Genomic DNA, 13,583 nt, shown 5'->3' on the forward strand with positions numbered 1-13,583 from the left:
TCATTCGAAAAAAAGAAACTTACGCATCCACCCACCTCTAGCCCCTCTCTTGCGGGGATTCGATCGTTCGACCGATAGAAACTTACTCGCCCACCTCTAGCCCCTCATTTCAAGCACAGCATCGTGCCATGGTAGGCCTGAGCTCTCACTTTACACGTGTTGTTAGATGATGTAAACACGTTTCAAATTTTCCACATCAGGTCTACATACGCAAACGGCCCTGCACAACGGCCCTGCACTGCTCCCACACTGCCTGTCGGGTTGCTCCATCTGCTCAGGAGGAGAGAGAGAGAGAGGACAATCTGCTGCAGCACGCCATCGCTAACCAGTGACCGTTGGGCGTGCAGACGTCTGCGTTCCTGCTCCCGTTCAGCCTCCACGACCTGCGACAACACCTTCCGCGAGTCAACCTCAGGTGCACATTTCCTTCTGTTGATACTTCTCACTGCGATTTCAATCTCTATCTTATGTCTCAGCGTATGTGGTCATGCCTTTTTTCTGCGTCTCTCTCTCTCTCTCTCTCTCTCTCTCCCTCTTTCTGTTGGACCGGCAACGCTGGTGTAGATTTCTCCATATCTGCATCCAGTTCGTCCGCAACATGCCGTGCCAACTCATGCTATGCCAAAGATCAGAGGATCTCTCTCTCTCTCTCTCTCTCTCTGTGCTTCTACTAGAAACGCAGCTGCATGTTTCTGCATTTCTGCACATACTCGACCTCCCATATGCCCTGCTTCAAATTCAAGGCCACTGTGTATCCTGCGGGACAGAGACCGCGTGCACAAAATCATGGCTCGTATTGTTTGAGGCTGCATGCTCACTAGTCAGTCCTAGATCTCTCTGTCTCTCGCAGCATGTGTCATTTTGCGGTTGCTGCAGTCTCTCACTGGCCTTTTCCATTTATTTTTCTGTGTTTGTTTCAATACTGTGCACGTCTAATTCAAATTCATTACTATATTGATATCAGTGCTGCTTGCATCTCATGCAAATTTGAAATTTTTTCCCCAAGTATGTTGTTTTTGATTTGCAACTCCATATAACTTAGCGTTTCTACCATCTCTGCGCATCTTGCTTTAGGATGCGCCCAAAATTTTAAAATGGTTTTTGCAAGCATCCTTGCAATCGATCTTTAGGAATCTTCCAATACGCAGTACATAAGATAGATCGATTCATTTTCATGTTAGGATGACAATTACAGTTGCTTCTGATCTCATTCCTGTACCGGACAGACTGTATGTTGTTTGAAACAATGTTTACAACACACCATCACAAAACAGATTACCATCTGTGTACATTTCCATAGCATGTATTTTGTTTGAAACAATGTTTACAACACACCATCACAAAACAGATTACCATTTGTGCACATCTCCATAGCATGTTGTCATTCAAACAGCTCTGCAATCCTCTTGAAATAATGTTGCCACTTACTAATTTTATTCAGAAATGGAAAGAACTGAACTTGCACACCTTCTTGACTAAATAAAACAATTCTGTGCTTGAATGTCTGGAAATGGTAGGGTTTATTCAATGCTGTACCTGCAACATTCAAGTGCTTTCAATTTTCCGTTCAACGGTGTTTAGGTCCTGCATGCCTATATATTAGTATAATGTTTGCAAGCAATATAATATCGTGTATGCCATTTTTATGTTTTCTGAATGATACGCCAATGCAAATTTTGTACAAAACAAGTTTTCAACCTGAAATGTAGTACTACTGCAAATCTATCTCGTTACATTTGGTTTGATTTTAGTTGCCTTTCTTGGGATTCATGAATATAGTGTTTGTATTATCATCTGGTTGCCATCCTGCACAAACACATTATTGTGTTCGGTGCTATGTTATGCTATGTCCTCAAGTTTCCAAGCTCAAACATTTGCAGCTGCTAACAATGTGGTGCATAAGTTAATCAAATATCAAAAGTAGGTCCATGTATTTCTAATTTAGGGACGTCTTTGCCATCCCTTTTTGCCAATAAATTATATTTCTATTTTCACCAGTCAGCTCCATTTTCTAGGATAGGAAGATCAAGCTTAAAACGAGTGGCATCAATTGCACCACAATAGTTAGCGAATCCATGTAAACCTTTGAACTCATCTTTGACTTTCTCTAGCTTGGAGTTGGTTTGAGGCCATTGCAACAATTGATAGTCGTGTTTCCCTAAAGATGTTTGGAACTCAATGACTCTGGAATCTATGGAGTGACCGTAGCAAAAGTGCTTAGAGATGTCAATGCATCTCATGCGTGATGCGAGTCAAGGAATTGCGATTGTGACTTTTCGCTCCGCGAAGAAAATCCTCCTTCGAACCTTGTGAAACGCAAGGAGTGTACGATCTTGGCACATCTTGTTTCGAACCAAATCACACACAACCTTGAACAATGCCATAGGGAATTGAAAAACTTTGCGAAACCTAGCATCATTGGCATGCTCGTACAAGACATAGTGGTTCCACCAATAGCCACATCATCGAGATTGTCCCCCTTTGAAAGGGATTGGGGGGTATGAGGGAACCATCGGAGGAGAGGGTGGGGGATGGGAAAAAACCTGTGGAAAAGATGATGTACAAGTGGGAACGAGTGTAGCAATAGACAACTGCCTCTCGGAGGACTCTGCATAAGAGAAAGGGAATGGAGCTTGTAAAGCTTGCTCTCCTACCAACCTGTCGTGATAATTATCCCTGTAGAAGAATCCTCAATACAAATGGCTTGCTCAGTGAAGACAATCCGAGTACCTTGTAAGGCCATAAATTGAGAGGAGTGGAAAGCCCAAAGTCGGAACATAAAGGGCTCGTGAAAGAGAGCTCGACACGTGGTCGGGAACTAAAGGCAAAGTACCAACACCACAAATAGGCATTGATACGATGTAACCAATAGTGAGATTGAACCCTTAGAAGGGCAAGATGAGGCAACCATAGAAGAAGGCTTCTCCAAGTCTATAATATGAAGGAACATTGACTCATGGGTAATTGCCAGAATAGAGGTAGAAGGCTTGGACGTTTTAGCTCCATCCTTCGCTCCTGAATGAAGGTGAGGGTATTTCTTCCAACATTTTTCCTCTAGATATGTCCCCTTCCCACAATATGGGTATTTAGACTTCTTTGAATCGGAGGTAGAGCTTGAAGAACTCTCTGGTCTTTTAGTCTTGGACTTCCCTTTCTTCTTCTTTCTCCCTCCTAAACTTGCAACAAAAGCTTTGGTGGAGGTGGATCCACTAGCTACCTCTTTGTCGTGCTCATCATGCTCTAAAATAAGTGGGGCAAGCTCCTCCCATAGAAAGCTTCACATGGGTCCTGGATGTAAGAAGGTTGGTATGGAAGACATCAAACCGAGGAGATGGCGGTTGAGTCAAAAGAATCATAGCCATATCCTCTGAAGAGATCATCTTGCCAAGGGATGCAAGCTCATCCCTCATGTCCTCCAACGTATTGATATGATCCTTGTGGAAGGAGAATCATCAACAATGATCATCTGTAATTTCTTCTTGAGAGTAATTTGATGGGCAAATGTTTTCTGATGATACAAAGAAGCAAGCTTTGTCCACACTTCTGTTGCTTTTCCCAACTTGCGCACATACACTAGGATAGAATCCTGTAAGCTCATAAAGAGGAAAGATCAAGATCGAGAGTTGAGCCGATCTCATAAGGCCACATGATCCATCAATAATCGAACTGTGAGATTCTCCATTGGATGGGGAATAGGGTGGATAAAAAACTCTCAAAGATCGAAGATATCAAGGATACACCCCACCTTACATGACCAAAGCGAGTAGTTGAAACCATCAAGTCGGTCTTCGGTCATTGCGTGAACTAGCGCGAAAATCTCTCAGTCTCTTAGAGGAAAGAACAGAGACCTCATTCTTTGAGTTAGCAAAGAATTGGTGATAAGAGATCTTCGATATCCTGCAAGATATCTACAAAAAATCTGCATTTTGGTGGTAGACAACCTTGAAATAGGAGGAAACGGTCGTTAGAATTTGCCAAATTCTATGGGCAGTGCCCAATGTTTTAGTCTTTAGTTCTTTTTTTGTTCTTAGTGTGAACACAACTAAAGTTATAAGTTGTGTCACCACTCTTAGAGTTAGAGCTAGAGTTAGTTAACTCAAGTTGAGTTAGACCTAGGTCTATCTTAGACCTATCTTGTACCTTTCGTTCTTATTTTTTCAGCTCAGCAAGGACACTTGACTCTTTTGCTTCAGCACACTCTCATTGTCTCTCTTTTCTCTCCTCCATAGTTGGTTGTCATTTTCCAACATTTGGTATTAGAGCAAGGTTCTATGCACAAATTTAGTTCAGTCACTGTCAGTGGGTGTTGCGTGTAGGACTGCGTGCAGCCCTACACGCAGTCCTACAAGCAGTCTCGTACGCAACCCTACGCACATAGCTTGAGGAGCTACTGTTTTGGAGGAACTGCTGCTGTTTTCGGTTCTGTCCCTTATTTTATCTCCTTTGCTTGCCATATTCTCAGCCTTGCTTGCGATTTTCTGCTAATTCTAAAAAGCACAAAAAACTAATTTTCAGGTTTGGGATTTTTTTTGAAATTTTTGCAATTTTCCACCCATTTTGGCAATCTCTTTTCAAATCTCAGCTCATGCCGCCCAAAATTTGGGGCTTTTGTCAATTTTTGCTCCTAGAGTAATTGATAACTAATTCGAAGAAATTTCCCAATTTCTTTGAGATTCCTGCCAAAACTTTTCGGGCTTTTGTTTCATTTGCAGTCTCATGTGCGAATCTTCATTGGAAACGGTGACATTGCACAATTTCATCGACATTTGTGCAAGAAATTTGGGGCTTTTTTCTCCTAGAGGCTATGGCACGCATCATAAGGCAAATACCAGTTGTTGTTTGTTGTTGGCACACACCTCGAGGTGACATTACTGCAGAAATTCAAGGTTTGTAAGGTACAAATTTTCTCAATTTCTTTGAAAATTTAGAAAGAAAATTGGGGCTTTTGCTCGACACACATTCCAAGAAGGTAGCAAATAAGCAGTACAGCAGCATTTAATTGTTGTTACAGTCAAATTGAACATAAAATTTTGGTAAGAATCAACATTAAGTTGTAATTTGTACTTTTGAGGGCATGCATTACGAGACAGGTGTGGTACGTCAGTGCATTGTTGTTATTTCTTGACTGAGTGCTGATTTGGGTCAAATTGGGCACACTTTGGAATTTATGTGACAGTTTGATAATTGTTGCATAATCTCGAGGGGATTTTTGTTATTTTGAGAAGTACAATCTATACTTTAGCAGAGAAGTATTTGGATGCAGATTTTTGTCCATTACTAATAGCATGGCACGTTAGGGGACTAATGATTAGAGCAATATCCTTGGTGTCCTCAATTAGGACAGACTTGAAGAATCAAACTACTCGTTGTGGAGTTTTATGATCCGTAATCCTCTTGTAGTAAACGGCTTGTGGGACTATGTTAAAGGTAATTTGCAACGACTAGGAGGTCTTGTACCTTAAACACCTTAGCATAACGCTAGATGACAGACTGTGGGTGGTGTTGTATCTCCTTCCCCTCCTATTGAGGATTAGAGGATATGGGACTCAAAAGATGCATAGGTACTTTCTTTGATTGCCTTGTTAGTGAAAAGATCGATCATTCGATACATTCGACAAGGGATATACTTAAGCTTATGTTTGTAGCATGTAACGAGGCCAGAATATCTTATCTCTGTAGAGAGTCGGCCAATGTGAACATGGGTGATTATGATAGATCACCTCATTCACATATAGGATTTGCGTGAGCAGTAGCTCAATGTGATGAAATCATCCAGGATGCTGAATTGTTAAACATCACATTGAACTCTCTTCTAGAGTCGTACCTTGGTTTCCACACCTCTTTGATGTTGTATTTGAGGGGGGGGGGAGGGGGGAAAGGGGCAGCAACCCCTTACATTTGTGGGGTTGGAAGGCCTCTTGTTGCAAAAGGAATAAACTTGGAAGAATGGTGCATTGTGTTTTAGGAGATATGGCTATGCTTTCCAAGTTCAAAGGCAAAGGAAAAGTCAAGCAGATTGCAAAAAATCAGCAAAAGGGTGATGATGGACAACCACCAAATAAGGCTGTCCAAGACATAGAAAGGTCTAAAAAGAATGGGAAATGTCATTATTGCAAGAGGCCAGGTCACTATATTGATGAATGTTGTAAGAGATTAGCCATAGAGAAGAAAAAGGACTCCAGTTTGACTGTCTAAGAGACATTAGCCAACAAATCTATTGATGGTGATGCTTTAGCCAACTTTGTGGATTTAGATCTTGCAAGGTACTCAATCACATGTATTATTATTTTCGGGAGGGGAGACTTGCAATTATAGGCTTATAGTAATTTAAATTGGGTTGGTGATGCAAACACCAGGCAATCTACTTGTGGACACTGTTTCTTTCTGGGTGGTTCATGCATTTCATGGCTAAGCAAGAAACATCCTATAGTGGCTACCTTGTCCTGTGAGGTTGAGCACAGGGCAGTCTTCAATCACGGCAACTGTGAAGTGTGTATGGTTGTGTAGATTGTTGGTTGATCTACATTTGCCATTGGAGGATTCTATACCCATTCATTTTGATAGTTAGAGTACTATTCTAGTGGTACGAAATCCTATGTTTCATGCTCGTACGAAACATATTGAGGTACATTACCATTATGTCAGAGAGAGATGCTATGCATGAGAGATCAACTTGATGTATGTTCCTACACAGGAAAATAATGCAGACATTTTTACCAAGGCACTACCTTGTGAGAAGTTTGAGGTTTTTTGCAAGTCCTTAAGCTTGCTACCCTTTGATGATTGATCATTCTTGTACTTTACCACATCGGCATTGCAAGGTGTTAGAAGTTGCCAATTCTATGTTTTAGTTTTGAGTTCTTTTTCAATTCTTAGTGTGAACACAACTAAAGTTATAAGTTGTGTCACCAGCTAGAGTCAGTTAACTCTGGTTGAGTTAGAGCTAGGTCTATCTTAGACCTATCTTCTACATTTCATTCTTATTCTTTTAGTTTATCAAGTACACTCTACTTTTTTGCTTCGACACTCTCTCATTCTCTTTCTTTTCTCTCCACCATAGCTAGTTGTCATTTTCCAACAACAGCTACAAGATCACAAGGAAGTCAATGTAGAGGGTCCGCCTAGGTGAAATAGATTGTGGCGTGCACAAGGACTATGTGCGTTTGTTGAGGAGAGCTGTCGTCGGACCAAGGAACATTGCGTTTGCAGTAGAAGACTGTTGTCTGAGTGAGGAAGCTTGTCACCTCCAGCAGGAGAGAGAGAGTGGGCAGCAAAACGGGTACCTGGCACAAGAAAAGCAGATGCCCCCAAGAAAAAAGCTACGTTTTCAGCAAAACGTTGATGTGGCAAGGTTGCTTGGCAATTTAGGGTGGTCTCCTCCGTGAGTAGTCAGGTCTGTGTCTCTTAGACAATGATACCATGTTTTGATACCATGTGAGTGCACAATGGAAGAAGGAACTCGAATGCAGAGGAAGAGAGAGAGAGAGAGAGAGAGAGAGAGAACGTGCAAGAGGAGGGGGAAAGAAACCTGCACTGAACAAGGATCAAATGTTAAATACAAGACTGATAAGTCCCTGCATGCAGCCCACAGTGTTAGTGAGGGCACAAGACTAGACTGATGATAATGGCAGTGCCGGAGACGGAGGAAGATGATTGAGTCGGAGTGTGCACCTATTGGCAGCCAAGCGGGAAATAGCTATAAATAGCAAAATATCCCGAAAATTGGCCGACTTGAGATTTGGAGCCAAAATATGACCGACTAGTATTTAATGCTGGTAAATGCCAAAAATACTTAGAAAAATCCCGGAAAGGATGGACAATGTTCGACAGGTGAGGTAGGCTGAAGAATGTAGAAATTCCTTGGTGAAGTGCACATAAAATCTTGTATGGAGGAGAAAATGCATTGAAATGCAATAAATTGAGTGCTCTAGAATGAGCTTCCCCTTGGTCAAAATAAGTGATAGATAGATCAGAGCTCCTAAAGTCCTTGTTTGGCTCAGATTGAGGTTCATAGGCAGGAGATGACAAGGCATGACAAACATGACTGCTAACAGATTTTGGGCTATAGATACATTGTTTTGTGCTTATATTCTCGTATGGCAAACATCAAATTTTTTGGATTGGATTCTATGAGCTAGTCTCAAAAATTGGGATTTCATTGAGCCATAGTCTCGTTTATTGGGATTTCATCGAGCCATAGTCTTAGTAATTGGGTTTTCTTTGAGCTATAGTCTTAGAATTATTATCTAAAAGTGTATATATATGTTGTATAAGGATTGAGCCAAAGCGTCTTTGCGAAATTATAATTTATAGTTGGGTTTCTTCTATTTCTCGTGAATTCGTTGAATTTTGCCTTTATCTTCTACATAATTTCTCTTCTCTCTTCTATAAACTCTTTTGGTGAGTCATGGTGGTTTTAGGCAAGATACCACAAATCTATTGACATCTTTGATAAACATGGCATGAAAGGCCCATAGAAGAGTTTTATAGGATGGGAGATGCTATAGGTCCTTCGGACGTAAGGGAGTTATTGTATACTGAGGGAGGGATTCGAACATGGAGTTCCAACTTGATGAAGATATGATGCAGATGTATTATGCAATCATGGAAAATAAACTAGTGATAAAAGTGCTTCAAGCAATCGTCAGTGAACTAGGTCGGTTTGATAGGCAAGAAATATCTAAATATCTTAGAATCTATTGCATGTAGATGGAATTGTATGATATACCAAAAAATCATATGATGAAGTATTTTGATTAGATTGTGGTGAGCGAAATCAAGGAGCATGTTTGAGACATACAGCTAGAATATGGTGCAATCTAGGAAAACTTTGAGCAAGCTCTTAAACAAGAGTATTTCATGCAGGAACCAAAGCAAGACAATGATCTAGAGTAAGCCTTTGAATAATCTCAAGAATCAGATTTAGTGGCGAGCTATTACAAGAAATATGAGAGTTGCAATTGAAGGTTACACGACTTCAAGAAAAAAGAGTGAACAATATCGGAAGGGGTGGTTTGTAAGGATACAAGGATGATTGTGCAGCATGAAGTTGAGAAAGTCTTGCATAAAACGCATGAGTTATAGTGAAAGCTAACACGACTTGAAGGAGATGCTTAGTATTCTAAACATGCAAATGACTTGTCTGATGAGTTGCTTGATGTTGCAGATGTGTTTTGGATAGATGCTTTGCCTAAAGTGCAAATGAACATTCCTTGTCAATACAGATGATATAATAACAATGGATGCAAAAGATATAGAGACAATGGATACCTATGCTTTGTTTGAAAATGCAAATGATATAGTGATAGTGAATGCAATTGAGACAATGACAGTGCATGCCGATGATGCTTTGATTGCAAGTGCATATGATATATTGGTAGAGAATGCAGATGATACTTTTGAGCATGCATCTGTGAAGGATGCAAATGTTGTTCAATTTGTGCAAGTTAAAGAAAATGCTTTTGAAGGTGTTTTCCTAGTATAAAATAGAGAGATATTTGTCATGCAATTTGCTTCTTTATGGATGCTTAATATTGGGATCCTATGCTTTTATATACATGATAACATGATGAATGTGGATGTATGCTTTTCTATGCATAACGTTGGGGCAAATGTGGATATGTTTATGAATGTAAGCTGATTGCAAGAGGGATGTGGGAAGCCTCAATGCTACCGTATTATTTGGGTGGAATCGCAAGCCGTGGGATGCTACAAAGTTTTGATAGGGTACTGCTACTGTTTGATCCTAGTGGATCTATGAATTTCTTGGAGCAAGATGCAAATGGCTATATGCGATTTGGGTTTCATGATCTTTTGATGCCCTATGATCTGAGAGGGAGAACTTGGGTTAGGTGCATGCTTTTGTGGATGTCAAGTATTTGGATTTACAATCTCGGAAGAATCTATGCTGTCCGTGATTTATGCAAGGTGATTATGTGGGCTTTTGATTGAGAAGGTATTTGTATGTTGATATGTGTGATTTTTTGGGAGATGAGTATTTGGCCTTTTGACCTAGGCAGGCTGGATAATGTGGTACGTGCCAAAGGATGTGCAGGTTTGGAGGAGGTGGATGTTGTATGGCTACATATTTAGTGAAGAAAAAGCAAGGAAAAGACATCTATACTAGTATTTCAGATATATGCTTAGATTTTTCTAAGATCAAAACTAGTCCACCAAAATAGTCTAAGTTTCAATTATTAAGTTCTAATAACTTGATGAGAACATTGGGTGGATCTAAACACATGCGAGGAGTGTTATAAGTGGTCTAAGGTTAAAAATATAAAAAAGTGATGCATTTTTCAAAAAGTGGTGTTAACAACTATTTTGAGAGGATTTTCACAATTTTGCCCGTATTGACTTGTTGACTAGATTCGTTTACTTCGATTTGAGTACTTGGACGACATTATTCAGAGCTTGTATGTGAAAGTCATGTTGGAAACAAGTTGCAACCAAGCTCAAGATAGAATTGCTGTCTTAAAGAATCATTGACAATTACATGGTCTTCTTGGATATATGTAGTGTTGAAGATCAAGGAAAGGTTTTATGATGTTTTAAGGGCTGATATTGCTCTTATAGAGGGTATTTTGATGTATGATGGTTGTTTTGGTACCAAATTGTTCTATGCTTGCTCAGGGCTTGATTTTGGGATATAGATGCATTGTTTTTGCTTGTATTCATGAATAGCAAACATGGATCTTTTGGGCTGATTTAAATTCGATTTCTTCTAAGACATAGTCTCAGAAATGGGATTTCATAGAGCCATGGTCTCAGTAATTGGGATTTCATTGAGGTATAGTCTTAGTAATTGGGTTTTTTGCGAGTCATATGTGAAGAAATGCTCTAAACGTAGAAAATACAAAACCAATCGTATGACAAAGCACAAACTCATAACACAAAACATGGTTAGGTTTAGGGTAACTGAGAGATAGTGAATACAATGAATAATGAAGTGAATGACTATTGAATATAGAATGCTCATGTGGCAAACACACTACATAGTGAATACTGAACTTAGAACTCTCATACCTCTTTGGAATCAAGGTAGAGGTTATGAGCTGGAGAGTGTGCCATACTTGAATGGATCCCGAAACGCAACAAGGTAGCCTTTGTGTGTCAGAGGGGTTGTATTTGATGTAGACAGGCCATGAGGAGAGAGAGACTAAAAACGTAGGTACCTGAGGAGAGAGAAAAATTGCAGCAAGCTGATAATGATGTGGCAGGTTGATGGCGGCAAAAGCACAGGAATGATGATGTCGTAGGCTGATGGCAACAAAAACGTAGGTATGATGATATGGTGGTCGGTACAATAGTCATAGATTACAATAGATGATGTGGCTGATCAACAAACACGGCAAAAATCGACATAGACTACGTGATGGAGGCTGGAAATAGGCGCTAGATTGATGTAGACAGCAATGGGCAGCTTTGGATGAGATGTCCTCTGCAAATGGGGTGTGGGAAACGAAGCTAGAGGGCTTGAAAACTGCTAAAATGAGATTGAGGGAGAGTGGTGGGCTGCATGCCTATGTATAGAAATTTTGGGGCACCTAATTTAGGGTTTTGCATGTGGGACATAGAAACTCTCTAGGACCGCAAGTGACCTTGCATCAACTCGATGATGGCTATGGCATTTTTGCTTTTCCAAGAGCGACAAACCTCACATGGATACCAGTGGGGGTTAGGTTGAGGTTCTTGTTTGAGGTCAAGTTTCCATAAACCTTCGGAATCCAATACATGCCTCATCAAATTGGACCAAGTGATAAAATTTGACCTGTTAAAACGAGTCTTGTTTGAAAAAGCATGCTTGTTGGATGAGGATGAATGGGAAGTTGGAGGGGATAGATGGTGGTGTAGAATATAGAGGTGGATAAGGTGGATTTTGTGGAGGAGGGGGGGTAGGCAAAAAGAGGCTATGAGTGTCCAATGGGTGTCAATAGATGTGGAGGTGGTGGAATAGGTATCAATGGGGAGGAGGTGGAGACATCGGGACATGTAAGCCTTGTCCAAATATTGGTTGGGGAATGGAAGAATGACCAATCGAGCCAATAGGTAAGGCCATGGAGGCAAACTGTGGTATCAATTGGGGGACACTTGGATATATTTGGGATACACTCCCAAAGGGATACCTAGGAAGTGTGTGGGGGGGAGGCCGAGCCTCCATCATGGGCACACTGTGCGGATAGAGGGAAGGATGTGGAGATGCTGGAATAGGTGTCAATGGGGGAGGTGGAGACATCAAGATATGTAAGCCTTGTCCAAATGTTGGTTGCTGAATGGAAGAATGACCAATCAAGCCAATAGGTAAGGTCATGGAGGCAAACTGTGGTATCAACTGGGGGACACTTGGATATGTTTGGGATACACTCCCAAAGGGATACCTAGGAAGTGTGTGGGAGCCTCCATCACAGGCACACTGCGTGGATAGAGGGAAGGAGGTGTCCTAAAGGTTGTGCCTAAGTTTGTGGAACCCCCCAAGGTGTTGCGTGGTCGAACATGCGATGCACTTAATGGAGGCTGAGAGGAAGATGTAGTGGAATGTGAGGGTGGGAGCCCAAAAGGATTTGTGATGGGTGTGGGAGTGGGAAATAAAGTGGGTTCTTTTAGTCCAAGAAATGCATGAAATTGAAAAGATGATTGTGATGAGGAAGTGGATGCATCTACTTCAGTTTGACTATGAGAAACAAAATCATTACTTCAATTTGACTATGAGAAACAAAATCATTTGAAGAAAAAGGAGGTGAAGGGATACTTATAGCTTTTGCTTTCAATTGAATACATTTTTTTGAGTTCAAAAAGAAATATTTGTCTTCTTCATTGCTCATAAACAAAAATTATAATGGATAGTCTCTTCATTAAGAGAATCTCACGACACTTGAGAAAAAGAGGAATCAACATGAATAGATGTGTTCATATCTGACATTGGAGTAAAGATGAATTATGTAAGTGGTGTATAGTCCGTGCTAGTTTCCACTTGTGGATGACTAGTCCGTGGTGGAGATTCCGTCTTTTCTTCATGGTCATAAGTTCTATGCATCGAATCTAAAGGAGAAAACTCGGTCTTACCTTCAATCTGTAATGAACAGGGATCACGGGAATATGGCATGGGAACATACCAGTCTCACTGATGGTATATAAGGTGTAAGAGGGTATTTTGAAGCATCGCAGAAATTATCAAGAAACTCTATTTTCACCTTCTCAAGCTTTCATGGCTTCCTCTTCTTCTTCCCCTTTCCCTCTTTCTCTCTCTTCTTCTTGCCTTTCTCTCTCCTCTCCCTCTTCTTCTATAGTCCTTCTCTCTCTCTTACCCCTTAGTTAGGACAGTTAGGTCTCCTTCATTACAAGTGGTATCAGAGCTTTGTCCTTGATCCTTCTCTTTCCCTATAGATTTAGGGCTCTTACAGTTTCCCACAGTTAGAAAGCTCCAGTTACATCTCTTTCACAGGTACACAGGAGTACTCAAGCAGGCTGTCAGCCCTCTTGATGTCTGTGGCAGCCTTTCTTGGAGCTTTCCCAAGAACCATGGACAAATTTGGAGGCGGGCGAACAAATTTGACAGGTCGTCACTAATTTTCATGCAAGTTTTT

At 40.8% G+C, this 13,583-nt stretch overlaps 1 protein-coding gene across 1 annotated transcript in view; it reads left to right on the plus strand.

Moving 5' to 3' along the window:
- Positions 1-215: 215 nt before the first annotated feature.
- The window catches only part of LOC148033757 (Trm112p-like protein), a 32,971-nt gene continuing 19,603 nt past the window's right edge, over positions 216-13,583 (plus strand). Inside the window, exon 1 of the mRNA XM_087681746.1 lies at positions 216-415. The gene's annotated coding sequence lies outside the window, so the exon portion shown is untranslated. The remainder of the gene's footprint in view (positions 416-13,583) is intronic.

This window comes from Lygodium microphyllum, chromosome 7 (genome assembly GCF_053477565.2).
Source record: "Lygodium microphyllum isolate KBCC chromosome 7, Lygodium_microphyllum_v1.1.10, whole genome shotgun sequence".
Taxonomy (NCBI): Eukaryota; Viridiplantae; Streptophyta; class Polypodiopsida; order Schizaeales; family Lygodiaceae; genus Lygodium; species Lygodium microphyllum.